At 44.6% G+C, this 27,360-nt stretch overlaps 1 long non-coding RNA gene across 1 annotated transcript; it reads left to right on the forward strand.

Annotated features, from left to right (window-relative positions):
* Positions 1-23,767: 23,767 nt before the first annotated feature.
* Positions 23,768-24,397, forward strand: LOC310766925. The gene is made up of 2 exons (XR_014550529.1): positions 23,768-23,815; positions 24,065-24,397. It is a non-coding gene; the product is annotated as an uncharacterized lncRNA (long non-coding RNA).
* Positions 24,398-27,360: the final 2,963 nt, after the last annotated feature.

A 27,360-nucleotide genomic window follows, 5' to 3' on the forward strand; every position in this document is an offset into this window, starting at 1 on the left:
AAGATGATCCTTCTGAAGACTCCTTCCAGTGTCTGCAGAATAGATTGAACCGGCATCCCTTGCATCTCTTGTTTTGCTTCCGATCTAGCAGCCCTCCCATTCACCGACTCTTTGGACTGATTGGATTCCTGTTCTTCCTGTTCTTACCCACTGTCTGCCTGTTCGCTCCTGTTTGTGCTTCCTGAGAGCTTTAGCTGTGTTCCCATCTGCTCTCCGCTACAGCCTTATCAGCTTGCAGTTCAAGATCAGGAGGAGGTGAAGCCTGCAGCTGTTGGCTCTCCTCTGCCTGAGTGAAATCCCAGCCTCTCTGTTCCTGGCTGCTTTTTGCAGCTGGCTGCAAACCTTCACTTGAAGCTGGCGTATTCATGGCACCGGCTCTTGGTTTAGCTAGCATTTCTAAAACTAATTATGGAACTTCAGTATGCATGGTTCCTTTGCATCTTTTCCTCCCTCTACATTGATTCAACCCTACATGCAATCATATAAAGAGTGCCTTCATTTGCAAAGTTTTTAATCAGAGTGCTTTGTGGGGCTTTGCATCCAACTTGGGAAGGAGGTGGGGCATGGGGAGAACAAGGGTTTGCATGCTAGCCAGCAAGGGTAGGCTCAGTAAAGGATTTAAAAGCTTCCCCTGCTTCTTGCTAGCTTTCTTTGGATTTATCACGTTGCCCACCCACACTTAGGTTCAGAGTGTAGAAGCAGGCGGTTACTTAGGAGGCAGCCAGCAGGAATGATTTACCTGTTCACATTGGCACAAGGAAAATTGAGCTCGTGTGCATGTGTGTTTTGTTTTGCTTACTCTGTCTTGATATGATTGTACATATATTTGCATCAAAGCTCTGACTCTGGGGATGGGGAAGATGAGAGCAATTAACCCCCCACTCCAAATCTCTGGGACATGACATAGCACTGCCCCAGGAAAACAGCCACAGTAAACATACCACCAGTTCAAGTGATAGCAAAGGAGTTTTTTATTTTTCAGGAAAAGGGCAGGAGGGAAGGGAGTAAAATTTTGGCCACTTTCTATATTCAAGGTGAGATGCATATTGTACAAATCCATGTGTCTCCCCACCCCCACCTTGACATTAATTTTCTGGAGGCAATTTCGCACCAGACCAACCTTCGGTTTTTCAAAAATCTTTGGGCAAAATATTTCCGTCCAACACTCATTTCTTCCATGTGTTGAACACGAATAATGCAGGGAGTGGGAAGACACAAGGGAACTGAAGGAAGCAGCAGCTATGAAAATTGTGCATTCAATATACAAAATTCAGAAATTAAAAAGCACACTCGGAAGGATTCCTACGGGGTTGGTCCCAAATGGAAACAACGACAGCTAATTCAAAAGTTCAACATCTAGGGAGAAATTCAGTTGAGGAGAATTTTGGAACATGCTTATTTCAGATACCATGCTCTTTAAAGGAACTATTTCACACACTGAGCTGCCAGGAGCAAAGTGAGAAATCCAGTGTCATATATGCATGGCTGAAGTATTCCACAGATGTAAAGTTGCTGCTTGGCTGACCTGGAAAAAGTTTTGAAGAAAAAGTCTACTTCTTTCTTCTTGATTATATGGATTGCAGAAAGCACCACCCTAAGCGAAACCTTTCTTCCCACATGCCTCATGATTTTCTGGGTTAATGTATTAAATAAAATAAAATACATTATGATGCAGCGATATTGAAACACCTTTCTGAATATAAATAAATGAATCATGGGAGTTTTTTTGTGCACACTCCCCCTACCATTACTTGGTACACATTATTTGGTCAGGAAGCTGCATCACGAAATTCAGAATAGTGCAAATTTCAAAAGATGGCAGTGTTTCATTTTGCATTTTGCTTTAGGTGGTGCGAATTAGGTGGATTCACAATAAAATCCTAACAAAAACGAATTTCTCCTCCATTTCTGTGTTCACCTTTTTTGGGGGGGGGGCACACTCTTTCAATGCCATTCACAATTTCCCAACTCTGCATTGCCCCTTTATATTAATTCCCTCTCCTCCAAAACAAATTGAAGTCTCCAAAAACAACATAGCTTTTCTTCACAGCTTGTTGAGCATAGTTGTTATCAGAGGAATGCTTGTGCATTTAATATCCAAGGCCATTTGAATGATCGACATGTATTTAACGGCATTGTTTTATTGCAAGACTAGAAGTAATCATTTGACGTGGTAGATTTCGCTATCAGCTTTGGCAACGTATTACATTTACATTAATCTCTGGGCATGCTAGGAGCAACAAAACCTGTTCCTTTGCCATTAAATGCCAGCACAAGCTGCCTTTTCTCTCTCCCTTTTTGGAACTGACAACATGGCTGCCAGCTGTTTCCTAGTATAACTCATATCAGAAATGATGGGCTTGGTTTGCCTTGTACTCAAAAACCATGTCCATGGCTGCTGGCACACTGATAGAGATCTGTACTTCTCTTTTTAGGGGCGTGTGCCCATTTTGCCTTGGCCGTCTTGCGTTCCTTGGAATCTCACCAAACAGAAAGGAGGACCTGTTTGAAACCCTTGCCTTGCCTCAATTGTATTTGTGGTTTATTAAGTTCTTGTCCAGGATACAAATAAATCTTGGTATCACCCATCTGCTGTTGCTTTTTAAAAGAAAAATCTCAACGACGCAATTAATTGTCTTGTAGTTTGAGTTTCCTTGCCAATTTCATCGGCCGTTTCAACTCCAGCCAACTTTTTAGGAAAAGCTGCTGCTGATAACAGAAGATACTAAAAACAATTTAAAGTGAACGAGATTGCTTTTGGTCTATCAGTGGATAATGCTTGGATGTGTTCTTGCTTGGTCATTCCAAGCAAATTTATTGTACTTGCAATCACCACTCCAGATGGCAAGCTGGAAAAATCAGCTCCTAGCTTTGCACTGGTTATTATAGCAATTCCTATAACACTTCTTTATTTTTTATATGTGTGATCATTGCCTGTAGCAACTTAACTCTTTGTCCGTATTCTTGCATAGAACTAGTTTTTAAACAGTATTACTTCCAAGCACCACTCGCTACTTGAATGTGCCTACTGTATATCTATTCTTCAATAGGCTACTTAAGCATGGCATGTGACTAAGTCAAACTTAAGTGTAATAATAATAACAATCATCATCATCATCATCATCATCACTCACACTTTACATTGTGGATGCCCTTTGCGGGATCGTGCATGGTGCTACAGTTCCCAGGGAGCTTACTGGCAAACAGGGGCTGGCTTGCCTCTCAGTGTTAATTTTTGGAGATTCACGCCCAGCCTCAGTAATCAAGTTTCTTGCTAGGAGGTGGGGCCAGCCCCATTTATAAACAGGAGGTGGAGCCAACGATAGCCAGGCAGTTGGCTCTGAAGATTCACCCTCCCTCCCCTCCCTTAGTTTAATGTTTCTTGCTTGCAGGTTAACTTTTTCTTCCTGTTTACCGGGTGCTGCTACAGTATTTGACTGGTTGCTGTTGAAGGACCGGGAAGAAATTTCCCTGCATTGGCAGGTTTTGTCTTCCCCGTAGCAATTCGTCGCAACTTTGGTGGCTATGGCCTTGGGTGGAATCCTTTAGTCTTTTCTTCCCTATATGGGGTGTGTGTGTGAAGTGGCGACTTACTCCCCTGCAGTGACGATTCCAGGACCCCCTCTTAAAGGGGTTATATATATGGGTGTCACTGGCCATACACTGAAAGGTTGTCAGTGAACTACCCTGCGTGCGGGGATATGCGCTTGGCTGCCTGGTACACTTACGTCTCGCAGAGCACCCCCATATCCCATTTACCTTGATGAACCCCGGTTCCCCCCAGCTGGGGGGCTGGGAGGGATACATACCCAAGGCCTAAGCCAAGGTCTTCCCACATTCAGAAGTTTAATAAAGTTGTGGCCTAATTTTAATTCCATATAATGTGGTCAGAGTCTTTATTCCTTCCTTATCATCCCTGGGGGCTGGGGCTGTCACCGCCAGGTCACGTAATAATAATAATAATAATAATAATAATAATAATAATAATGCTGATGATAATGATAATATGAATACATTTAATAAAGTGTTCAATCTCATCATGGAGATGATTGCATTTATAGAAGAGTCAAGTTTGGCAACATTTGCTATCTGAATATGAAGTACTGCATGGCACTTTGATTTTATGTATGATTTTTATATCCTCTATATCCCACATTTTTACCAAGAGTTAACAGAAATGTGGGTGGTTCTCTCTTCCTTTTATCCTCTCAACAGTAACCATGTGATATAGGTTAGCAAAGAACACCCTGTGAGCATCATGGCTGAGTGGGGATTTGAACCCAGATCTCCCCAATTATTATATACCATGCCAGCCCATGGATGAAGAATATTTTTCAGCCTGCACCTTTGTGTCTCTTGAAGATACACACACACACATTCTTTTTACTCACATTTATGTCAGTAGTGGTCAATATGAACAATAGTCTTTCTCTCAATTAGCTTCCAAGGTGGCCAATAAAGGTAGACTTGTCCATGAAGTTGTCTAATCTTTTTCTGAAATCCATATGGAATAGTAGTCTTGGGGCAATAAAATGGTTTCCTTCATCTGACTCTGCCTATGTTTCATTCTGCTTTGATTTATACCCTGTTAGGGTGCCTGAAACCATAGCAAAGTGAGCTTGTCACATGGCGGCAATATTAAAGAGGTTCCTTGATTTTAAATGATGTTTTGAATCTCATTTGACTGGTGTTTTGAATTTGAATGTATGTTGTCGGTTAGTTTGTTTTCAGTTTTCATATTTTATTTGGTTAGATGTCTTATACAAAGATTGACAGCTCCTTTATAGTACTTCAGTGAAATACATAGGAAATATTTTGGATCTCAAAACAGGAAAGAAATGACAAAAATTTAAATGGAAAAAACCCCACAATGAAACAAATATTTCCTGACCAGGTACATTCTTGTGAATCCACTTCTGAATTTGTCTTGAAAGTGACACAGCAGGTTATGTTTTTCAGGCAGGGTTTCTTTTATATGAAATCTGAAAAATGCAGCAGATGTTGGTTGATTGAGCAAAAAAAACAATTCCACCTTGAAGAGGAAAAATTAACCAAAATATTAAGTAGTTTGGATACCGCCTTCTTATTAGGAGGCTTTCTTCTGTTTACCACTTCTGTTGAAATAATAACTTATAATTAATATTATTTTATCCATTGATATTGTTACAAAGGTAGCATGCCAGCCCCCAAGCTCTGCCAAGTGGTGCACAAGATTCCAGGGGGTACCAGGTTCTCACCTGGGGTTGTGTTTCCTTTGAGAATCAAGATGCAGTGGAATTTGACTTCAATATATATGGTGGGTTAAACCACAGAGCCTAGGACTTGCTGATCAGAAGGTCGGCGGTTCAAATCCCCACGACGGAGTGAGCTCCCATTGCTCAGTCCCTTCTCCTGCTGACCTAGCAGTTTGAAAGCATGTCAAAGTGCAAGTAGATAAATAGGTACCGCTCTGGCGGGAAGGTAAACGGCGTTTCCGTGCACTGCTCTGGTTCGCCAGAAGCAGCTTAGTCATGCTGGCCACATGACCCGGAAGCTGTACGCCGGCTCCCTTGGCCAATAAAGCGAGATGAGTGCCACAACCTCAGAGTTGGCCACAACTGGACCTAACGGTCAGGGGTCCCTTTACCTTTACCTTAAATACAGTGGTACCTCGGGTTAAGTACTTAATTCGTTCTGGAGGTCAATACTTAATCTGAAACTGTTCTTAACCTGAAGCACCACTTTAGCTCATGGGGCCTCCTGCTGCTGCCGCACCGCCGGAGCACGATTTCTGTTCTCATCCTGACGCAAAGTTCTTAACCTGAAGCACTATTTCTGGGTTAGCGGAGTCTGTAACCTGAAGCGTATGTAACCTGAAGCGCATGTAACCCGAGGTTCCACTGTATGGTTTATTCACATGTATGCAACCTGAGTGTAGGTGGAGGAAGTTGCAGCTGTTACAGCATTGTCCTCTCAAGAGTGTTTGTCCCTGCTTCTCTCATGGCTTCAGCCAGCTTGAGTCTAGAGTAGCCAACCATGTTCTCCAGTCTCTTGGTTGCTGCCTCTTCAGCCAGCAGCTAAGATGGTTCGGGGCTTCCTCCTCCTCTTCCTCCTCCTCCTTCTTCGCACGCTCTGCAAAACACAGCCCTACCTTTCAGCCCCAGCTATTCCCAGCTTCTTGCAAAAAGCACAAAATCCTCCTTTGACATTGCATCCAGTTACCCTGGTAACCTTCCAATCTCCTCAGAGCAGGGTCTTTTGCATTTTCAATGACACTTAATGGCCTAGTATTGTTGATTAATAACCTTGCACTCGGCTAGTCCAGCCAGGCCGTTTTGCATCTGCTAACCCATAAATTCCTCTGCACCTTGTATTTTCCCCTTCATATCCCACATATTATCTAAATACTACCATTTATTAATTTCTGCTATGAACTAACAGACCCCAAATCTGTAACAGTATCAACCATATATAGCAAAACATAGACCTCTCTGATACTTGTTATTTGTCCCAGGAAATCTTATTATTCACCTTGACAAATGCAGAAAATAAACCCATGGTTTCTGGTTCCTTTGGATTGTTAATGGCGAATATTAATTTCATCGACACAGGGATCTGTTAGGTTCACTGTTTATCTGAAGCCAACCAGAAACTCCCCCCCCCCCAATTACTCTATTGCTGGTTTGACAACCTGTATGATTTGTAGATCCCTTGTATCAGTGACAGTGAGCCAGATGGAAAGGCCTTAACATGTTTCTGACAAATAACTAACATAATGTCCCCTGATGATGATGTTTTGCGCCATCTCTTCAGCAAACACTGCTCAGTTTTCCCTTGAAAATGTCAGCAGCTGGAATTTGAGCTGGTGACTAATAAGTCTGAATTAATTGCTGCTGTTAATTTTAATTGGGATTCAAAATGATCCTGTTTGGCATATATTTAAACTACCAATTAAAGTTCACTCTCTGTATTCATATTATATGAAGCAATTACATGATAGCGTATCTCTGAGTTCAGGTGCCCAGGAACAGAGAATGCGGGAAGGAAGGCTGTTCATTTCAGTAATCAGTATGGTGCATTTAACTTCATTGACATTTTACAGAATGCAACTGACACTTCAGTCCTAAGCTTCTGTGCTGGCGCATTGTTGTAATATGGCTTGATCATCATGTTCTGTAACTTTGAGCTGATGCAGCTCCTCATGTTCCCCATCCGATTACCTCCTCTGTTGACATAGCATGCCTTAGGATTAGGCTCTAAGGAGTCAATAGTGAAAGAAGCATTTCAATCACAAGTGAAGGATTTGATGAGGTGTGCAGTCTTTGTCTAGTTCCTTTCTTCTTAGTTGTGGCTGTCTAATATTTTACACTATAAAGTTGGTAACGCACAATGCTTCAGAGGTCTCGCTTCAGAGACCATGCAGCAACATGAAAAAGAAAATGCATATTAGGAGAAACACACAGAAAAATTATGCACAAAATTTCAAGTGGACTTCTTTTTTTTATTAAAAAAAGCTCAAAGACTGATGAATGGTGCAAGCTACGCTTAAAACTGGGCAAGTTAGAAACCCAAATTAACAGATTCAGTTCCTCCCAATTTAACTGCAGTGGGGGAAAGGTAATTTCAGGGGTAATGAAGCCTTAACCTTTACCCAGACCCTGCCTATGACCCCTCCAAATGACCCCTTTCTTGTTCCAATTAGGCTTGGAAAAAGCCTTCTGTTGGTTGCAATAGTGCCCTTTCTTTCTGGATAGACCTTCTTTCAAGTCTAATTACAGCGGGGTATTACTTGGGATGGACTATCTCTTGCTGATAGGTATCCTGCAATGCAGGGCAGCATGTCCTTGTGGGAAGTGACCTTTGGTGGCCTTTTTTTTTGTTGTTGTTAGTCGTTTAGTCGTGTCCGACTCTTCATGACCCCATGGACCAGAGCACGCCAGGCACTCCTGTCTTCCACTGCCTCCCACAGTTTGGTCAGACTCATGCTGGTAGCTTCGAGAACACTGTCCAACCTTCTCATTCTCTGTCGTCCCCTTCTCCTTGTGGCCTCCATCTTTCCCAACATCAGGGTCTTTTCCAGGGAGTCTTCTCTTCTCATGAGGTGGCCAAAGTATTGGAGCCTCAGCTTCAGGATCTGTCCTTCCAGTGAGCACTCAGGGCTGATTTCCTGAAGAATGGATAGGTTTGATCTTCTTGAGGTCCATGGGACTCTCCAGAGTCTCCTCCAGAACCATAATTCAAAAGCATCAATTCTTCGGCGATCAGCCTTTTTTTATGGTCCAGCTCTCACTTCCATACATCACTACTGGGAAAACCATAGCTTTAACTATACGGACCTTTGTTGGCAAGGTGATGTCTCTGCTTTTTAAGATGCTGTCTAGGTTTGCCATTGTATGCAAATCCTCTGTGCAACACCTTACCCATTGCATTTTGTTAGTAGACAGATGTTCAGGAAAGAGCAAAGTCAGATTTTGATTTCAAGTTGTTAGTAGACAGGGAAAACTTAAGGCAAAGAAAAGCAGAAACACAGTGATTCTACACACCCACCTGCAGTCCAATGGGGGCAGTTAATTGCTATAGTTTGCTCAAGATTTGGGGGGAAATGTGAATTCTACCTTGCTCGTGTGCTTTAGAGTATAGCGTTTTGGGCTGTAACCAAATGATGTTCTTGCATGAAATTAGATTAATAATGAGCACCCATATCAGAGTGCTCTGTAGATTGATAGCTATAGTCTTATATATCCTAACCTCTTATGATCTTCCACTCCCATCTAATGTTCCTAACCATTCTTTTAGACTTCCCTAGCTTCCTTTAGACTTTTAACTCTTTTTAGTTTTTCAAATCATTTTTCAGATTGTGCCTCTCCCCCCTTATGCTGGTCTTTGACTGTAATAAAGATTTGATTTGATGTACTTGCATGTACATGAATTTGCATGTATATGGAACAACCCTTCTTCTCTAAATAAGCTGGAAAATTGCCCACTGCTGTCACTCGATTGATGTACTGTGCCACAAAAATACTTTCCCTTTCTTGTATGAGTTTTCCCTCGGATGTACATGCTCTCAATTTTCTTTGGAAGGTAGCTTCAGTGTGATTACTTTACGGCAAAGATCCGTCCAAACGTTTGTTGATATTATTCCAAAGGCGTCTGACCAAAGTGCCAGTTAGGTGGCAATAGTGCAACCTGCCAAAGATGCTGTCTTTTCTGTGGTTGGCTGAAAAGCTATTTTTGTAAAGCTTTATGATGAGAAATATTTACAAAAAGCCCTCTCCTAATTGCTAGATTGAAGAGGCAACAGCCTTCCGCGGTAGCTCCTCCCTCTTGTGTTCTCTAAGCCTATCAACTTTGAGGTAAACAAATGAAAGATGACTTTCCAGACAGATGGCTATGTTGTCTCCGCATTCTAATTCACATGCAAACTTTGTAAGCAACTCTGTTTTGGCCATATGTACAGCTTTTCATATTCCCAAAACAAAAATATGCTGAGGGTTTCTCACAGTGCAATATTATTAAATGCGCCTATATCAGGTGTTTATGGGAAGACTTTGTTGCGTGTGTAGGTCCCCAGGCCACCCCTCAAATAACTTCACACATAACACGTAATTTAGTTTTGGTTTTTGGGCACTATTTTGGCACAACTTTATTAAAATACAAAATCAGTGAGTGGTTGTTTAGACATTGGTTATGACTATCTGTCCCCCCGCCTGGGACAGAACTGACATTCCGAGGTCCGATCGGTAGCCAGTAGAAGGGAAAGTCTAACTTGGGGATCATTTGAGCTAAGCGTCGGACCCACGCCGCTCACCCCAGCAGCTCCCCGAAAGCTTGCCAGCCCGGTCCTATGACAAGGATTCCCATGACAGGGATTGGGCGGCCCTGGTCCCATGACAGGGATTGGACGAAATCATGGCAAGCCCCAGGATTCCTTTAACAGAATTCCCTTCAGCGCAACGGGAGGGGCAGGCACGGCCTAACCTGACCCCTCCACCACCAGCATATTATAACCAATGCCTAACCGCCACACGAGCTCTAACGCTCGCCGCCAACCACTCACAAACCCAACCATGAACCCAATTTAGTAGCCACCGCATCCAGCCAAACATCATTCCCCAAATCGGAGAGGTGCACTCCATCTGCCCGGTAAAGGGCCTCAGCCTTAAAATTAATGTCTGGGTGCGAAATCACCAAACCACCCAGCTTCAATACCTTCACGCAAACAGCAGAGTTAATGCGCTTCCTGGCCCTTTCAGCGGCCTCCGGGCGGGAAACACCGCGCCAGGTTTGCCTCTGCAACAGGTAAGACCAAATTATTCTCACTGAAGGTAATAAGGCTGCCAATGCCTCCAAATCCTTTTTTGGATTGAGGTGCGCAAAGCAAGGCAATCAATAGTTGCCACATCATTTCCCCCCAGCTGCACCACTATGGCCATAGGGTGGGGAGGTCCGAGAGCAGCCGGCGACCAATCAGCGGCATAAACTCTCCCCATGACATTCCGTGTCTGGAAAACCATGACACTTGCATGTGCTGTGGGAGGCCGAGACACGCTCCCCTTGCAGACTGCCTCGCTCTGCTGCCAGCCCAATGAACGATGCTGTGTCCCACTATCCAGACGCGGACCACCGTGGGATCTACAAGGGTTGATACAAACAAGCATTAGTACCAAACTCAGCATTTGTTTCGCACATAACCCTTGAAAGCATCCGATTTCCATGTCCCAAATCCTTGATCCTGGCGGCTGAGAAGCCCCAATGGGCCGCTATAGTCGCTGCACCTATGCGGAAGGAATGAGGGGCGAAACCAGAGGCCGAGATCCCACAAGCAGAGATGGCCTTACGCATGACTTTTGTGAACTAGTGTCGCGCCAAAGGGTGACCATTTTCATGCATGAGTAGGGGGCCGTCCCCAGGAGGTCTCAAGGCCAAGTACTTCCTTACATCCTTGACCGGGCATGGGCCCACCTCCCCAGTCGCTGGGAGGCGGACAACCTCCCCCCGACCCAGCTGGTCAGTTTTGGAGCTGCGCACTACAAGTCTCAACTCCAAAAGGGAAACGCATATATCCTGAAGGAGCAACCCATGAGAACCAGCAACTTCTAGGATCGAGCCAGCCCCCCAGGGGAACGAAAAGCCAAATATTTCTGGTATCCAATAACAGGGCAAGGGCCCACCTTACCTGTGACTGGAAGCCTGATGATGGCAACCCTGCTCACTAGGTCTGACTTAGAGCTCCAGACACTTATGACAAGCTCCAAAGCAGATAAGGAAAAATCCTGAGGCAATAAGCCTCCAAACTCTCAGCCCCGTGCTGGCTCCAACACAATTTCCCCAACCCTCAGTACACCAAAATTACAATGGAATAGTGAAAGAAGTCTCGTCTAGATCTAGCACCAGGAGACAAGTCTTAACTTGTTGCGGATACTGCATAGGTCAAGATTGACCGGCTTCCTGCCTGCAGTCCTGTGAAGGCTGGAGTCTTTCCCAACCTTCCGAGACCCTGCGCACGACACACTTTTAGAAGGGTCTCTGAAATTTAAAGCTTTATTCTAGCAGACATTGCAGCGGACTGAATTCTGGTAGATTTAACAGTGCATCCGATCTGCAGCAGGTAGGCCCGTTACTGCAGGTCCTGCTCAGAGAATGGAGGCAAGTTCCTCTGAATGGCCGAGGACTGCCAGCTAAACGCTAAGAAATCAGTCCAGGCCTTCTCATAAGACCTGAAAGCAGAAGGGGAAAAGTAAGCTACTACTCCTCTTAATTATCAATTGTTGCCAAAGTGCCATGGGAGCTCCAGAAAATCCGGCTATAGCCGGGCGTCCGGAGCCCAGAATCTGAGCTCTCCAACTGAAAACGGGATAGAGTGACAGCGAAAACATTAGATGATCCAGTAATAAAGCGAGCAGAAACGCAATATTAAACCTTAAGCAGTGCAGCTGGAAAGCACATAAAAGGGGGCAGAGACTCTGCCAAAGCATGAGGACCATTTTGCCAGGACCCTCACACTGCCTGGTTATCAGACCAAGATAGACCCGACGGTCCCTGTACTCCTCAGTCCAGATGTGCGCTGACACTACAATGGGGAGAACTCAAGGAAAATTAGGTCACATGTGATAGCCTTGCCCTGCCAGGCTCAAGGCCACTGTACAGGATGCTGAAGGGACCCCGGGCCATGAGACCACCTGGCCGAGCAGGAATGGAAGGGGCAGCCTGGAACAACCACCCTGCATGCCAATTTTTAACTGACTTAGCAATGATAGAATCTGACAAAGCAACATTTGCTATCAGAGGAAGTATTACAAGAATAACGTCCTCCACGGCAAACAGCTTTTCCACAGGCAAGCAGAGGTATGAGCAACGATATCCAGCTAGCCCCCAAATACGTTAAAAGGGGCAGTAGGAGCCACTGTCCTATCCACTGCCAATGGAACACCCAGCTCCTCAGGGAATATAAGGGGCATCCAGTAAGCCAAGCAGAGGCTGGTGTCACATGAACCAGCCAGTGAGATAATCCAAATAATGGTACCCCCAGTTAAACGAGTCTTGACTCGCAATGTTCAATCCAGAAAGACGCTAAAGGACTCGAGTGCTGCACAGCCTATAGCGCAACCCATTGGCATCGCCTTATCAATGTAAGGACCATCCAATTAAAGCCCAACTACTTATAATCTTGAGGGTGAACCGGCAGCAGCCTAACAGCCAATTCAATATCGCATAATGCCAACCAGGCCCTCTTCCAATTTGTTGGTAAGCTCAACTGCCTGATCCAAAGATGCATATTTCACGGAACAATTCCAGAGAGTCATTCACTGAGGTGCCTTTGGGATGTGATAAATATGGATTATATGGGGCTTTCTTAGGCACGATCCCCAAAGGGGATAAATGAAAATCAGGAATAGAAGGAGAATCAAGGGGATCCCACCAAACGTCCCAATGAAAGCTGCTTCCTAACCTTCTTACTTGCTACCGCAGGTAGCTCTCTGACTGGCTTTTGAGTTGCTGTATTCTGAGCCACTGGCTGAAAAGCCAGAGGAATCCCAAACCTTGGGAAAACCCTTCCCACAAGCACAAAACCACTGACCCATCTAGATAACCTTTTTGCCAGGCTTTCAAGGAAGATATTTTTATGGAAATATGGGCAAGAGGTATTGAGTTATTGCTTGCTAGCCCCCAGCCCCCACTTGGGCAGAATGCCCTGCCTTGAGTTGCCACCATGATGTGTAAATTTACAGGGCCAACGCTGGCCAGAAACCCTAAAAAGTCCCAACAAAGCTGCTGCCGGGCCAGCTTCCTGCATACCAGCTTCAGGTTCTATTGCTCAGGGAATTTCCATTTGAAATGTGGAGCGGCGCAAGTGGTCCACATGTCCCCGTCCCTGCGGTCCTAGCAAGCTGAGGGGATGATGGCAGCCCTGCATCTAACATACCCATAGTGAATTGCAACTTAAAGAATAGTGGGGTGGAAGGGACCCTGAGGATCATCTAGTCCACTCTCCCACAAAATCATCATCATCATCATCATTGATTTGAACCCCGCCCATCTGGCTGGACTTCCCCAGCCACTCTGGGCAGCTTCCAACAAAAGATTAAATACAGAAATGCAGCAAACATTAAAGGCTTCCCTAAACAGGGCTGCATTAGATGTCTTCTAAAAGTCTGGTAGTAGACATCTGATGGGAGGGCGTACCACAGGGTGGGTGCAACTACCAAGAAGGTCCTCCACATGGTGCCCTGTAACTTGGCCTCTCACAGTGAGGGAACCACCAGAAGGCCCTCAGCGCTGGACCTCAGTGTCCGGGCAGAGTGATGAGGGAGCATGCAGCTGTCCCATACAGGGACCAATCCTGCAACCTAGGGATTACCAGCACCATACGCTGATCAGCTGAGCTATCCAGGATGATCCCTAAAGACCCAGGTTTGACGTACCTGCAAGGAGGTGTAAGCATCATCCCTGCTCCCCTTCTCCCTGCTCCTGGATCGCCACCTCTGAAGACGCTTCCTTCTGGAAGAAGGCACCTGGGGCATCAGCAAGTCAACCTCTGCAGGAGAGGCAAGCTCTGGAGGCATCTGCAAAGGCCCTGTCATAATCTGCAAAAAACTAAATGTGAGGAACTGGTGAAACCAATGCTTTGTGCACCACATGGGGAAGCTATTCAGGCCGGAAACGCTGCCAGAGGCCATCAAATTCTAGGGCCAAGCGGGTCAAAACCTAAGATCACCTGCTAGGCCAGACATAAATGTTTCCAATGAGATAACAAACTCGAGGCAGCCCACTGCCTGACCAGGTATCCCTGTCTGCCCTTTAGAGGGAAGCACGCCCTCAAGAAACCCAAAGTTATTTTTGGGAGCAATATCACAAGTGGGCCGAACTACCCAGCAACAGAATAGTCCAAAAGGAGCAGTTTGTTTGGTTTTGTGATAACAATGGCTAAGTGGGGGATATGAACCCTGTCTTCCAGGTCCTAGTCCTGCACTCTGGCCACTAAGCCACAGTGGCTCGCCTCTAAAATGGCAGTTGCCACTATCAGGGCAAAACAAACTCGAAGAAAATAAACTTGTTCAGAAACAGCATAGTTAAAGAGCATACACAGAGTGCTCACTGGAGGCACAGAGAGCCTCTGGCTCCACTCTGTCTGCCTAAGATATACATTAGCAACAAGTGAGCCTGCAAACAAACAGATAAATTCTTATAGAGAAAATGAGTCACATGTCACAGAGACTTAACAATTTACTGTACTGCTAACTGTAGCAGGTTTAGGCTTGAAAGATATGTGCAGGCCGAGCAGGCCTCCCTGCTGCAGCTCTCTGCCTTTTATAGTCTCATTGCAATATTAAAGGAACTCAATATAGTGCGCCCGCCCAAGGCTAGATTAAAACTCGGCCAACAGCACTGCATGCACCCAAAATAAAGCCAACCTTTGGGGATACTATAAATGAAAGTGATTCCAGCTAAGCTGGCAACAGCCCTGACTAGCCCCACAATTAAACAGGCAAAAATGGGGGAAAGCTTTTTGCAAAAGAAAGCCCCTAATGGGGGCTCTCTCCCTATTGGGAAAGGCAAGCCACAGATACAGGGAGAATCTTCCCACAGGGCAGGGTAAGGGGTAGGGTGAGAAATCAAACAGGAAAAAAGGGGAATTAGATTAATTAAGGGACTAGAGAGGATTAAAAAGAAGGGGGGAAATAAAGAAATGTAACCAGACATGAGAAGATTGCTCCTGATCCGATGCACTCTGCAAAGAGAAAGAGAAACCAGAGTGCACTGATATTTAAAGACTATGGTCCCACCCACCCAATTTGCAACATACAATTTGCCCCAGCAACCCGGTTATCCAATCGCAATGCCAGGCAACAACTATTAACCTGCCTGGCAACCAGAGGCCTGGCCCGGCGGCCCACACCGCAACACGTGCTCTCATTTATTGGAGAACACGCTTTTCCCTAACTTTAGCATCATAGTTGAATGCAAAGCTGCAAAGCGATCACAGGCAAGGAAGCTACATTTTACAACAACAACAACAACAACAACAACAACAACAACAACAATGATAATAATTTATTATTTATACCCCGCCCATCTGGCTGAGTTTCCCCAGCCACTCTGGGCAGCTTCTAATCGAGTGTTAAAAATAATACAGCATTAAATATTAAAAACTTCCCTAAACAGGGATGCCTTTAGATATCTTTTAAAGATAAGATAGCTGCTTATTTCCTTCACATCTGAAGGGAGGGTGTTCCACAGGGCAGGCGCCACTACCGAGAAGGCCCTCTGTCCTCTGTCACTTCTCAAAATGAGGGAGGATTCTCCTGATGGTAATTTATAAGGTGTCCATGAAATGAAATGTGCAAATTTTAATTACTTAGCAAAAAGGAAGTGATGTCTTAGGTGCCTATCCAATGTTAGCCATAGCATAGAATTCTAGCAGGTCTACGCTGAATATGACTAATATTGAATATCAATCTATGATGTGACACGCTAAGTATCTGCTGGCTTTTTTTACCTAAATATCAAAATTGAGTGCACCTTTCTAAAGAGTTGTGCTGAACAGAACACACAAATATGAACACCTCATGACATTTCCCTTTCATGAAAATTTACAGAATGGAGAAAAAATGCACTGAACATGACAAATTGTACAAAATCTGACTGTACAGTTAGCCAGATAAATCAACCTGTCCCTAGACTCTGGGTAAATAATTAGGTTTTCTTTTGGCAGGGGGCTTCAACATGGTCAATGGTCAGGCATGATGGGAGTTGTAGTTGAGATTATCTAGATGTTAGGTACCACTTAGCTACTTAATCTCCATGCATAATCCTGTAACTATAACTCATGCTACTACTACTAATAGACAGATACATATTGGGTTGTATCTGATATGTCATATTCAAAGAAGACCCACTGAAATAAATAGATATAAGCAAGACTGTCTGTCTATTGAAATAAATGGATCTACTCTTGAGAACGAAATAGTTGGATAGAATCCACTCTGACAGTGAAAAGACCTTACACAAATTAATGTCCATATTGAATTTCTGACTCCTATATTATAAAATAAATGGAGTCCAATGTTTCTCAAAATATTATTGCCAAGATAAGATAGGACAAGACAAGAAAACCACACTTCCTTGTTCTTTCCAAAATTATTTTCAATCTCACTAATGCATTCATATTATTTTCCTAATCTTTCAATCCGACATCATTTAAGGAACCGTGACTTTTCTTGAATTAAAAAAAAAAATCAAACATGTTTCTGTCCTTCTGTTATGTCTTGATAGCAAGTGATAAGATGTTCAGTGTTGCAGTTTGGTGTTGACAATGTGATAGATATAACATATTTCATATGCATTTTTCAGCAGTATCTGAAAATGGAAAATTTCATGGACATCAACAAAGCCTGTGAACATATCCCTAATTACTGTAGCTTGCTTAATTTATTTCAATTTTTAATTTTTTAGAAAAGAATACTTTATCACTATCTTGTTCATGTAACTTGGGTCTTGAACCAATTTGGGCTTTAATATCACTCCTGCCGTAGGTGGCATAATAGCAGTAAGTATCATCAGTGTGGCTGTGAAATTGGAATTGGAGGCGAGTGCTGAATGCATCCCACAGTTGCAACCTCTGTACTAACACTGGCAGGTTTAAGCAATCACCAGAGCTCTATTTCAACCACGTCTGGAGTGGCATGTAATAAGCAGTAGTGATCTGAATGGTTGAGCAGAGAGCTGTGGACCCACCCTTCTTTCCTGACACAAGCAACATAGCTGCTTTCCTGGAGGGAGTAACATTGAGGTCCCATGGTCCCATTATGCTGCCCTGAGACAAACCACGCACGACTACTCAGCATTTGTTTTGCATCTGTAAAATGGGATTAATAAATTACCTATTTTACATGGGTGTTCAGATGATGAATTAGTTGCAGAAATCCAGTCATCTGACCCTGATAGAATCATTTATATTACCCTCTTACATTGTTTACGTGGCTGTTTCTAAATTACTTCTGGGATACTTCAGGTGTTCTACAATCTTGTACACGTAGGAAAACTAAGGCCCGGGGGCCGGATGCGGCCCAATCACCTTCTCAATCCAGCCTGCAGACGGTCCGGGAATCAGCCTGTTTTTACATGAGTAGAATGTGTCCTTTTATTTAAAATGCATCTCTGGGTTATTTGTGGGGCATAGGAATTGGTTCATTTCCCCCCGCCCCAAAAAAATATATAGTCCGGCCCCCCACAAGGTCTGAGGGACAGTGGACCAGCCCCCTGCTGAAAAAGTTTGCTGACCCCTGATTCTAGTGTGTTTAAGCCAATTAAATTCAATAGACTTCATTGTTCTTACTGTGCATCAATTTGTGGTCAATGTTTTCAAATATTCACTTAGTGCTGTGTAAGAGAAAGTTCTGTATCACATACAAGGTTCTTGTGTTAGTTCACAAAACCCTACACAACTTGGGCCCAAGAACCACCTGCCCAGGCAACAGAGAGCAATATATCTGCCACCAACTTGGCTTCAGGAGTTGCCAGAAGGAGGCCTACAAGGAGTCATCCAACTGTTTTAGGGACTCCACTCCAGATTTGTTTAGTGTTTACTCCTTAGCCTTTGTCTCTCCCCAAGATATCCCACAAAGCAATGGAGGTTTAGGATAAGAGTTTTCCTTCTACTAGATGGGCTAACTTCCCAGATGGAGGAGCCCCACCTTTCCCTCACTTCCCTCTACGGCAGCCTTTCTCAACCTGTGGGTCCCCAGATGTTGTTGAACTACAACTCCCATCACCCCTAGCTAGTAAGGCCAGAGCTCAGGGATGATGGGAGTTATAGTCCAACAACAACTGGGGACCCACAGGTTGAGAACCGCTGCTCTACAGCAGGTGCAGAAATCAGCTTCTTGACCACTGGGCCCATTATTGGTCTCATCCACTCAATCCACCAGAGTCTGTATTCACACACAGGGCTTGAGACTCACTGCCTACCCTCACCTGGTTTAGCTGGCCAGTCAAATCCATTCCATGGGTGTGGCCGCTACCATATGCTGACAGCTTCTAGGAGCCACAGGTGAGAATTGAGTGCAGGGTGAGGACCAATGGTGGAAAATCTTTTCCAGAAGGAGCATAAGGTATCCCTCCAACATAGCATGGGCTGAAAACAGTTCCCTGCTGACTTTACCCTTAATCACATTCCCGGGATTGCTACAGGGATATGCGTCAAATGGCCCTTAGTGCAAGTCATTTAAAAATGTTCACGGCGACACAATGTTCATTTTCACAGTCAGCAGTATTTATGGTACTTGGGGATGAGCAAATCTGGCAATTGTGGCTTCTCTCCCATTTCTCAGTGTCTATAGCACGAAGTTTTAAACAGAGAGAGGAAGGGAGTTGGAATATGGAAGGCAAACGCTTAGCAGTATAACAGATGAAGAGGAATGAAACTGGAGTGCTTTTGAATGGTGCTCTGGGAAGGGAAGGGGGGTGGTGAATTACATAGTTACTCAATTAACCTCTGAAGGGGGCTGATTCCTGAACTGTCTCCTATTGCCCTGAAATTCCAAGAGTTGTTTCCAGACCAGAAATTGACGTTGTGCTAATTGCTGGTTTCTCTTGCAAGTTTAAAGGACAATGAAACACTTTCCCCCTGATTTCAGGCTTCAGACCTGCTTCTTGTTAAAGCATATTATCAAACCAAATTTGAGGAAATCTAGTCATTATAGGCTACGTTTTTGTCCCTTTACAGTGCTAAAGTGGCTTCGCTCTAGTAGCTTCTTCCAAGGTAATCCCAAGAAGTGAAGCTGTTTGAAGGTATTGAGACTTCCTACCCCTCGCTTCTCAAATGTGGAAAGACTTGCTACTTGCAATTGTGTCTAAAGTGAAATTTGATGTTGGGTTGTTCTTAACATAAATAGGAGGTCTGAGGAAAGCCAGCTGGAATTATGAGAGGATTTCCTGGGGAGTGGCCAGATTGTGTGTTGGTCACATATCAGCCTAGAACAAAATTTTATGACAATGTGGAGCTTCACTTTCAAGCAAAACGCCTGAGAAATTTTGAGGGAAGCTAAAAGAGTTTCAATGAGATTAGTAAAATTTTCCAAGGCAGGTCCACTCATCCCCATTCCAATATTTTACTGGGATTCCTATGCTGTCTTATGTATTAAAGCCACAATTAGGTTTCTTCTTCATACATAAATGCTCATTTGGCACCTGCCATTTAAACTTATATGCTGAATGAATTGAAACGATTATTATTTGTCTTCAAGGTTTTCAGGAATATCGTCTCCCCCTCAAGGTCATTCTGCCCTTGCTATCGGACAGCCTATCTATGAAGGGGAGGCAGTTTCACAAAAATCCACATTACCCCCTTCCCCACTATTTTTAATTTGGTTGACTGCATGCCATTCTTTACAAATGGTATCAGAACAACTGGTTACTGAATAAAATATGTGAGGGTTTATTTCATGATTTCATGATGTGATTCTCATAGTAATTTCCCCCCGTGCCTGTATTACTTGCAATCTATCTTACCAAGCTCCTCACAAATACAGTAACTTCCAAACTAATGTATACACTCCATTTATAAAGGGAATAAATCATGACCAAATGCAATTTCTCTGTTGGAAACGCTTTTTATTTGTGGTGAAAAGAGGATGCAGATGAACTATAAAGTAATCTAAATATTCCTGCTTTGTAATCAGATGCATAAAGAAGATTAGTAATAGAGAAGTTTCATGCTTTGAAACTAAATTGACTTGGATTCCCCACCCCCACCTCAATGTATCTTAGAGATATTCATATTAGGAGCCTTCCAGCAGAATCCTAGATGCTATGGAGTATATACAAGTGCCATAGAATTAAATGGGGCTCATTCAGTGAGTTGTCTTACGCTGTCTTCCTTGGAAATATGCTAACTCCCATTGAGTAAAAGATTATTTGTCAGCAAGCATGCATGGGACTAAGACTCAGTCTAGGTTGACATTTTGAAAGGGCTACAAAATACAGTTAAATAATGCCCTGAAAGGGTATGAATGCATAAAAATGGTGCTGATATTATCATTCCACCCACCTCTCTTTTTTTCTAGCTCTCAGAATAGTGAAAAGCTTTTATGTGTTTGCATAGGTTTGGAAACTGATCTTGAGTTGTTTGAAAATATGTAATATTGTGTTAATTTTTTGTTGTCTTGATTTGACTCACACACACACAGAGAGAGGAGGAGATTGACACTCCCATGGGTGCAAGTAAATAAAGCTGTCATTCTGGTCCTCCTGGCTGCTACTGGTAGCCCTTCCACCCCCACACTCAAAGCTTGATTCAAATTTATGAAGAGGCAGTGGAAACCCACTGTTCCATCAAACTTGGCTTGCTCTGAGTAGGATGGATGGTTGCTGTTTTTATTAAAGTGAGCTTCATGACACAAATTATGTCCAGCAGTAGAAATGTCCCATTTCCATATTGTTCCAGTAGGTCTCCAGCTTTTGGAGATATGTCTAGTGCATTGTTCTGAGGGCAAATAGCTATCAACCTGACCCTTCCAGAGCAGAAGAAGACAGTTCAGAACTGCAACAAGGGTTTGAGAGAGATCACAGCCCAGAAGCGGATGAGGGGGAAAGCTGGGAAATATTGGGGAAGGAGGAAGAAGAAACGCCAGAGGGGCGACAGCTGACAGACACCGTGTCTTTAGAAAGCATTCCAGATCCCCACTCCCAGAACCTGGCAGGCATTGAAAGTAGGAGAGCAAAGAGCTCAAAGGCAGAGGACACTTCTCAACACCTGTAGTGATGACACATGAAGGGAGAGAGGGAGGGGTGGAAACTCACTGATAGCAACATCATTATTCCAAGAGGCAGCACTTCTAAGCCACTCTCTGTGAATATTGAATAAAAAGCAAGTGGTAAGAACTTTTCTGTGTCTTATCCATTCCTGGCAACCTGCCGTGTGGGTTGGATCCTCTGATGACTGACAATAGCTGTGCTATTGTTCACCAAGCTATTGTATTTTCACCTGTGTGGCATGTATAGAACCATCACCCTGGTTTCTATGTGGAGATGGTGGTGGAGGTGGTTTGGGATATGTCTGTTTCACACAACTGCCCTCTGAGCGGTGCAAACTGTCAGAGATATGAAATGTATTGGCAGATAGAGATGGTGGTTCTAAGTCAAAGAACTGGCCATAGCATCAATCATCACCTGCAGACAATTTTTTGTCACAGCAACCAGATTTGCAATAGCATGTGTGGAATTCTAGGCATTAAATTCCAGAGCACTGGGCATTAAATACATAATTTAAGGAAAGCTGTGAAAGGGCTATCCCTGTGTCCATTTCTCTTCCACATGCAATCTTTCACAACCACCCGGAAATTGACTGGCTGAAGAAATGTGAGGGTGCATAACTGGGGTAACGGCAACCCCATAATTTCTCAGCACAACCAGCCATTAGCATGGAAAGGAAGACCCCCCATATTCACTCTCTTATAATAGGGATACAAGATCAAAGGTGCAGCCACAAATTCACTCTTAAAAATGCTGGATTCCCTGCAAACAGAAACTGGGGTGATGGTTTTATACATGTCACAACAAATTAAAATATTGAGGATCCATTCAAGAGCTTTCACAAAAGTTGGATTTTTTGCAGTAGAAGAAAAAGGAGGGTTTTTTTTTATTTCATTCTGGAATACTAGCTGAATAATGGAAAACAAAACAAAACAAGCAACTGTACCACTATAGATGGTTAGTGCAGATAGTCCCCTAATCACCAACTTTTGCACTTCCCCAGTGCTCCGCTGCAGTTGTTGGCTCAAAACATATTGCAAAAAATATATTTTGAGAGAAAAAACACATTCAGAAATGCACACTTAGGATTGCACACTTTGAGAGAAAATACGTATGTCTAGAAATGTATAATTAAAAATGGCATTTTGGAGCAGATTTTTTTTTAAAAAATTGCAGATTGGTGCAGAAACTGATGGCGTGGATTTGGGGGTGATTGCACATGAAAGAGAAATGGACAGGAAACAGAATTATTCATCCATCTTTACTTAGAGCACATGAAAGGGTCTTGGCACCCAGTATGTAAAACTCCCTACTCTCATTTGATCAGGCTGTCTGTTATTCCGCCAGTGCCCTTTCACTGCTGTGGTTCCTTTCCGGGCAAGCCTTTCATTTAAAGTGCTGCACAGGTTTTCTGAATAATCCTAGCCTTCTCCTTTGGTTTCATTTTTGCGTGTGCCTTTCTGCTGCTTATTGTATTTTATTGACTATTGTTTCAGTGTCAGACTGAAGGAAGCCATATTTATGTAGTCACATAGGGCTATTCTCTCCATGCGGATGTGAACCTTGATGGACCAGGGTTCTGATTTCTGTGGAGGGCACCCTACACTAGTACATTTTTATTTGTGTGGTCCTCTGTCAGATTGATGGCAATCACATACCACCAGGTTTGTGTGCCTGGCATACGCATTGGCATCTGTGGTGTAGGGCTAGCCCATACATTCTTCTTTTGTACATTTGGTTTCCATGGGTACCAAACACCTGAACAAAGCTGTTATTCCTATTTTATTGGTTGTTTAGGGTGCCTCCATTTTGGAGAGGAAACAAATACGGGTCCCTATACAAAATAAACAAACAGATTAAGGCCTTAGCTGCACTTGGAGGCCTTATTGTGTAGGGCGGGAAGCATCATATAGTGAGGGAGATTCTATTTTTGGGTGTGCTGGCTTTTGAATGTGTGGTTTCACTGGACTATTATGTGTTAGTTTTAAAAATCGTGTTTATGCTGGTTACCTGCTGAAACCCAGTGTGTGCAATCTCCATATTTGACAGCACCCTGGAAGGCATCTGCATGAGCATGAGCCTCCTGAATTTCAATTCCATCCCTGTTAGTTCAGGAGGAGAGGCAGGAGAGAATTAATCAATGGCTGCTCCTTGGTCTATTTATCAAAACACGAAGGCCAGGATTAATACATTTTGGGCCGTGCACTGTGTTGCAAGGAGTTTCCAGCCGCAGGAGTTCTACTTTCAGAGTTCCTAGAGAATTAGCTTTTTAACAAGCTTTGGCAATGTACATTTCCTATAGCTTGCTGGATTGGAAATGAATGCAGCCGTTCACTACTGCCTTCCAAGGAAAAAGTTAAGGCTTGCGTTCTACCCAACTCATGTAAGTATATTTTCCTTGCAAAAGTTTACTCCTAATTTCCACTTACATATATTCTCACGTGTCCTCATGGACTGGACAGATAAGTGACAGGTCATCTTGCGCAGGGTTCCAAATCATTGTGATGATCACGGCTCTTTTTTCAGCTGGAACTCAGTTCTGGCACCTCTCAGGTGGGTGCCATTGCCATTATAAGAAAACAAGGTGGGTTCTGGCACCTTTTTTCTAGAAAAACTAGCACTGGTGAGGATTATAACTGTGTTCAACTGAAAGGGAGTAGCCTCTTCCTTTAGACCTTTGTGCTGAACATGCCAGGATTGGGAGAGGGGGAAGTGAGGGGCAGTGTCAGGGACTGGTCTGGGCAGGAGAGATGGGAAGGGCCCCCTCAGTCTGCTTAGCTCCTCTTGGGAGAAGAGGGGGAGTGGGAAGTTTCGCCCTCCCTGTCTCCAGCAGTTTCAGAAGGAGAAGGAGGCAGGGCTGTTTCACATCTGCATGGAAAAATGCCTAGCTATGAGATAGTGGAGGAGGGAGGAAGTTGGAGAGCAGCCAGCAGAGACCTCCCTGGAGAGTCTGGAAGATCCTCCTTCACCAAGGGCTCGTAGGTCCCTACGCATTCAAGAACAAAGGATGCAAAGGAGTATGGCTCCTGGGACTTCCCGTAGATTTTCAGGATGTTGTTGGGGACTGAAGAGGAAGTGCTCAGAGTAGCCTATGTCTCCTATGCGTGGAGACATGGATCTTTTCTCTTGCAACCAGATGACTGAATAAAAAGCCATAAAATATGAACTGTTTGTTCTTCTTGCCTCTGAGGCTAACGGAGGAGTAGAGGATACTTCCCACCTGACAGGCAGCATGAACAGGGCCTTGTGGTTAGGGAGGCACACATGCCCCCTGTCTCCTATACAGTTTGAGCCCTGACACACTCACCTGGATCCCTGGAAAGGGCTCCTGTCTGTCAAAAACTGTCTTCTTTTTTAACGAGTCAGAGAAGCATCAGAAGTTCTGCTGCAGAATCATGTCTTACCTGGCAAGGTTAACTTGCCCAGATCTCGAAATAAGTTTTCCCCCTTTACAGATGGAGTGGAGGGTGTGTGTTTAACCACAGCTGTTCTACTTCTTAATACCTGTCCCCAAAGGAATGTTTCTAACATATGCAAATAAATACACAGGCTATAAATTTCAACTCTCTTAAAGTGCTATGTGTCGTTAATAAGGGAATGTGCTTCCTCAGCTTATTTCAGGGACGGTCGTGTGCAGACGCAAAGTTTCCACACGGAGGAAAGCAAAGCAAAACGATGCGAGAGAACCACAATGTCAATTGGATTTGGGTAGGGAAAACAGTTACAGTGGTGCCCCGCAAGACAAATGCCTCGCTAAACGAAAAACCCGCAAGACGAAAGGGTTTTCTGATTTTTTAGCGGCTTCGCAAGATGAATTTCCCTATGGGCTTGCTTCGCAAGACGAAAGCCCATAGGGAAATCTGCGGGGACAGCGGGGAAGCGCAGTGCGCCTTCTCCTCTGTTCCCAGACCTGTCCTGAAGGCTTGCGGTGGGAGGTCCGGGAACAGAGGAGAAGGCGCGCAGCGCTTCTCTTCTGTTCCCGGGGCTTGCGGTGGGAGGAGGGTTTTTCCTCCCCACCGCCAACATTCAGAACAGCATTCTGAATGTGGGCGGTGGGGAGGAAAGCCCTCCTCCCACCGCAAGCCTTCAGGACAGGTCCAGGAACAGAGGAGAAGGCGCGCAGTGCTTCTCCTCTGTTCCCGGACCTGTCCTGAAGACTTGCGGTGGGAGGAAGGTTTTCCTCCCCACCGCCAACATTCAGAACAGCATTCTGAATGTTGGCGGTGGGGAGGAAAGCCCTCCTCCCACCGCAAGCCTTCAGGACAGGTCCGGGTACAGAGGGGAAGGCGCACTGCGAGGGAAAAGTCCTTCTCCCCCCGCCAGCCTTCAGAAGAGGTCCGGGGACAGACTGTCCCCGGACCTGGTCTGAAGGCGGTCTCCATAGGAACGCATTAATTGATTTTCAATGCATTCCTATGGGAAACCGTGCTTCGCAAGACGAAAAACTCGCAAGAAGAAAAAACTTGCGGAACGAATTAATTTCGTCTTGTGAGGCACCACTGTACATGGGTTGGTTTCATCTAGGTAAAGGTAAAGGGAACCCTGACCATTAGGTCCAGTCGTGACCGACTCTGGGGTTGCGCGCTCATCTCGCTCTATAGGCTGAGGGAGCTGGCGTTTGTCCACAGACAGCTTCCGGGTCATGTGGCCAGCATGACTAAGCCGCTTCTGGTGAACCAGAGCAGCACACGGAAACGCCGTTTACCTTCCCGCCGGAGCGGTCCCTATTTATCTACTTGCACATGAGGTGCTTTCGAACTGCTAGGTTAGCAGGAACTGGGACTGCTTCATCTAGCTGTTTCATCTAGCTGTTGCTAAAACAAATCAACAACGTGTGAACTTTTTCTAGTGAAATAGAAGACACAAGGATTCGGGATTGTCCTATTGGAAATACAGTGGTACCTTGGGTTACAGACGCTTCAGGTTACAGACACTTCAGGTTACAGACTCCGCTAACCCAGAAATAGTACCTCGGGTTAAGAACTTTGCTTCAGGATGAGAACAGAAATTGCGCAGCGGCAGCACGGTGGCAGCAGCAGGAGGCCCCATTAGCTAAAGTGGTGCTTCAGGTTAAGAACAGTTTCAGGTTAAGAACAGACCTCCAGAACGAATTAAGTACTTAGCCCGAGGTACCACTGTATTGTGATGGCAAAGGAAATCTCTAGGCACTAGGTTCCAAGCACCCAGTGAAGTAGGCAGGCTAGAGTGGGTCAGCACTTTATTGACCGGGGGCTGACCAGCTTAAGGTGGGCAGTAGCACACACACACAAACAAACACAGTATACAAAAGCTGACTGGACAGACAGTTGAATCTTACTTTAACACTGGCAGTAGAACAGAGTCCTTCACAATGAGAAAGAGCAGCACTTTAGGTGGTGGAGGAGAGGCCTAGACATGCACACTCACTTTCAGCCACTCAGCATCTTTCTCCTGAGACAGCTGCCTCAATCTCCCTAATGGTAGGGCTGCCCCTGATTGTTCAAGGAGAAATTTATAGGGGGAAGCATTTTGGGTTTCATCAAGATTTCTCTGTTCTGCAGGTCCCCAATTCTAGCTATTGAATAGGTAGGTCAAGGTAAAGGACCCCTGGATGGTTAAGTCCAGTCAAAGGTGACTATGGGGTTGCAGTGCTTATCTCGCTTTCAGGCTGAGGGAACTGGCGTTTGTCCACAGACAGCTTTCCGGGCCACGTGGCCAGCATGACTAAACCGCTTCTGGTGCAACAGGACACCATGACGAGTGCCAGAGTGCACGGAAACGCCGTTTACCTTCCTGCCACAGCGGTACCTATTTATCTACTTGCACTGGCGTGCTTTCGAACTGCTAGGTTGGCAGGAGCTGGGACAGATCAACTGGCGCTCACCCCATCGCGGGGATTCAAACCTCCAACCTTTTGATCGGCAAGCTCATGAGGCTCAGTGGTTTAGACCATAAGCACCACCCGCATCCACACACAAACACACAATATCCAAAAGCTGACTGGACAGACAGTTAAATCTTACTTTAACAGAAAGAGAAGTGATTTAGGTGGTGGAGGAGAGACTCAGACATGTGTGCTCACTTTCAGCCACTCAGGATCTTTCTCCTGAGACAGCAGCCAATGGCAGGGCTGCCCCCTGATTATTCAAG

This window comes from Podarcis filfolensis (assembly GCF_964270895.1).
Source record: "Podarcis filfolensis genome assembly, chromosome: 7".
In the NCBI taxonomy this organism is placed as follows: Eukaryota; Metazoa; Chordata; class Lepidosauria; order Squamata; family Lacertidae; genus Podarcis; species Podarcis filfolensis.